Source organism: Bison bison, unplaced genomic scaffold (genome assembly GCF_000754665.1).
Source record: "Bison bison bison isolate TAMUID 2011002044 unplaced genomic scaffold, Bison_UMD1.0 scf7180017864472, whole genome shotgun sequence".
NCBI lineage: Eukaryota > Metazoa > Chordata > Mammalia > Artiodactyla > Bovidae > Bison > Bison bison.
The window spans coordinates 9,009,632-9,013,536 of record NW_011495033.1 but is presented as its reverse complement, the minus strand read 5'-3'; the positions used below and the strand labels follow the sequence as shown (position 1 = coordinate 9,013,536).

At 48.5% G+C, this 3,905-nt stretch overlaps 1 protein-coding gene across 4 annotated transcripts in view; it reads left to right on the top strand.

Annotated features, from left to right (window-relative positions):
• RFFL (ring finger and FYVE-like domain containing E3 ubiquitin protein ligase) overlaps positions 1-3,905 on the top strand; it is a 58,966-nt gene that overhangs the window by 47,458 nt on the left and 7,603 nt on the right. The window lies entirely within an intron of this gene.

Sequence of the window (3,905 nt, the reverse complement as noted above, 5' to 3'; positions counted from 1 at the left end):
ATGAACAGAATGGGAAAGACTAGAGATCTCGTCAAGAAAATTAGAGATACCAAGGGAACATTTCATGCAAATATGAGGTTGATAAAGGACAGAAATGGTATGGACCTAACAGAAGCAGAAGATATTAAGAAGAGGTGGCAGGAATACACAGAAGAACTGTACAAAAAAGATCTTCACGACCAAGATAATCACGATGGTGTGATCACTTACCTAGAGCCAGACATCCTGGGATGCGAAGTCAAGTGGGCCTTAGAAAGCATCACTATGAACAAAGCTAGTGGAGGGGATGGAATTCCAGTTGAGCTATTTCAAATCCTGGAAGATAATGCTGTGAAAGTTCAGCACTCAATATGCCAGCAAATTTGGAAAACTCAACAGTGGCCACAGGACTGGAAAAGGTCAGCTTTCATTCCAATCCCAAAGAAAGGCAATGTCCTTCAGAGAATGTTCAAACTACCGCACAATTGCACTCATCTCACACGCTAGTAAAGTAATGCTCAAAATTCTCCAAGCCAGGCTTCAGCAATACGTGAATCCTGAACTTCCAGATGTTCAAGCTGGTTTTAGAAAAGGCAGAAGAATCAGAGATCAAATTGCCAACATCCGCTGGATCATGGAAAAAGCAAGAGAGTTCCAGAAAAACATCTATTTCTGCTTTATTGACTATGCCAAAGCCTTTGACTGTGTGGATCACAATAAACTGGAAAATTCTTCAAGAGATGGGAATACTAGACCACCTGACCTCCTATTGAGAAACCTGTATGCAGGTCAGGAAGCAACAGTTAGAACTGGACTTGGAACAAGAGACTTGTTCCAAATAGGAAAAGGAGTACGTTGAGGCTGTATATTGTCACCTTGCTTATTTAACTTATATGCAGAGTACATCATGAGAAACACTGGGCTGGAAGAAGCACAAGCTGGAATCAAGATTGCTGGGAGAAATATCAATAACCTCAGATATGCAGATGACACCACCCTTATGGCAGAAAGTGAAGAGGAACTAAAAAGCCTCTTGATTAAAGTAAAAGTGGAGAGTGAAAAAGTTGGCTTAAAGCTCAACATTCAGAAAATGAAGATCATGGCATCTGGTCCCATCACTTCATGGGAAATAGATGGGGAAACAGTGGAAACAGTGTCAGACTATCTTTTTGGGTTCCAAAATCACTGCAGATGGTGACTGCAGCCATGAAATTAAAAGACGCTTACTCCTTGGAAGGAAAGTTATGACCAACCTAGATAGCATATTGAAAAGCAGAGACATTATTTTGCCAACAAAGGTCCGTCTAGTCAAGGCTATGGTTTTCCCAGTGGTCATGTATGGATGTGAGAGTTGGACTGTGAAGAAAGCTGAGTGCCGAAGAATTAATGCTTTTGAACTGCGGTGTTGGAGAAGACTCTTGAGAGTCCCTTGGACTGCAAGGAGATCCAACCAGTCCATTCTGAAGGAGATCAGCCCTGGGTGCTCTTTGGAAGGAATGATGGTAAAGATGAAACTCCAGTACTTTGGCCACCTCATGTGAAGAGTTGACTCATTGGAATAGACTCTGATGCTGGGAGGGATTGGGGGCAGGAGGAGAAGGGGACGACAGAGGATGAGATGGCTGGATGGCATCACGGACTTGATGGACGTGAGTCTGAGTGAACTACCGGAGTTGGTGATGGACAGGGAGGCCTGGCGTGCTGGGATTCATGGGGTTGCAAAGAGTTGGACACGACTGCGCAACTCAACTGAACTGATCCAGTTTCCACATCCAGTTGGGCACTGACTCTCGGGTCACTTGTGGGAGGTTTGAGCCTTTAACAAGGCGATGAGGTTAGTAATCCAGACCACTTTGGCTCCTGCCAGGATGTGGGGAGGACTGACTGGCGGCGTGACCCCACGTCTGAAGGGCTTTGAGCTCCCCAGAGCCAGCATGCGCCAGTGTAGTTGTCTCCTGCACAGGACGTGGAGGGCTGCTGTCTCCTGTTCTGGTCCCCGCCTCTGCCGGAACAGGGCCCCTGATTCAGCTCTGACGAGCACTGAGCCATAAAGGCCGCTGTGATTGCAAGCTTCACCTGCAGGACATGCATGCAGCTCCCTCGTCGGCCTGAGCTGGCCTTCTCCCCAGCGCACTCTGGGGCTTCATTCTCCCTCGGCTGTGCTCTGTCTGCTGGACAGGCTGGGCCGCCTGCCATGACTTCCTCCCTTTGCTTGGTCCAGGGTTTTCTCTATGTTTATGGGGAGCCAGGAGAGTGCCTCGAGGGAATTTTTTTTTTCCCCTGAAAGAACCTTCAGGTGGATTCCTTTCATTAATCAGAAGTTTGCAGACTGCACGCATAGGTCACACCGTGTACCAGGGCTCATTGGGTGCTTCTCCTCTGATGTTTCCAGAAGGCCTTCAGGTCAGCTCACATCCCCTATTCTGGTGAGGCCCACATTTTGCCAGCCAGAAAAACAGGGCAAGCGCAGGAGCTCGTGCAGGGCTGCCTGACGATTCCGCAGCTAGCGGCACGAAGGCTGTGTGTCTGCTGGTAGCGCTCGCCTCACCAGGGCCCTTACCTGTGCCTGTAACGCCCTGGCGGTAGTTGTTAGTGAAGGAAGCGCATGGAATAAAGCTAACTGTGGACAGACACTCACTGTAGATTTGGGTTCAGCCAGTGGACACGCTGAAAAGACAGGAGCATACTTTGCAGCACGAAATCGAGTTTCTCTTTTGTGGCAAAGAGAAGACATAATAGAAACTGTCTACTTAGGAAAAGGTTAGGCTCCGAATGGCTTCTTGTAACTCCAAGGTGATACGAGGAGGTCAGTGGGTACCACACTGATGTAAAGCTAAGAGAAAACTGGACGTTGTCTGGGAAGCATCTCTGCCCGCATGTGCTGCGTACAGGAGCTTATCGTCACTTGGCATTTTTGGTGACGGTTGTTATTTCTACTCTTCATTTCTGTGTGGTTGCGTGTCTTTTCTTAATTAGCTCCATATTAGGCATTTAAATCTGAGGTGAGCAGCGGGGGGCAGTGAGTGACTGGTTTCCCAGGCTGTCCCTTTGCTGGTTCTCTGAAGAGTCCAGTGGAAAAGGCCTGTGAGCTTGGACACCTCTTTGCTCTGGGCTCACACCAGACCCTTCGCCTGTTTGGGAGCAGTGGGTGGAGAGGATCTAGGAAGGGATTTGTGGCTTCAGTGGTGCTGGGATTAGGTGGGTCCCAGTTGTGACTACTCTGGCAAAACCTGAAGGAATACCCAGAGGAAACCTTTTGAGAGGTTAGAATTCTAAGCCGAATGAAACTTCTTAAGCATAGGCATTAGTCTTATATAGTGTCAGGCTAATAGACTATTTGATGCCTTAAAATAATTTTTGACTGGGTTTCAAGACAGCTCTTAGTAATAGTCTGCCCTACTGGTTGGAGCATATTTCTAGAATTTCTAATGAGAGGAGTGACTAACCAGAAGAGAGAGGGGTGGGGTGGTGAGGGTCTGGAAACTGATCTCATCTGGGCCTGATGAGGAAGCCGGGGAGATTTCGTGTGGCAGAAGTGAAGACATAGTTTGAACAGTTGGGGAGAAAAGAGTTGACACGGGTCTGGGTGCAAAACCAGGGATGGTGGGTGGAAGTTGTAGGGCTGGCATTGTGGCGTCAGTGTCGGGAACGGACTTGACGGCGGTCCGGCAGAGGAGCAGCCGTGGGATCTTCCTTCCACTCGGGAGTGTGCAAGCTGAGCCGACACTGACGGTGAGTGGTAGTTAATGCCATCCTGGCTAGAGTTGAAATGTATGCATGTCGCTTCCCTGCCTGACAGAGTCAGGCTTCTATAATGCTGTTATGCAAGACTCCAGGTTCCCGGGGAGATGGGAATGCATTTGGATATGGCGTGAGCTGGCAAGAGCCCCATGCCGTCCCTGGGATAGCTCTGCGGATGTAATGGA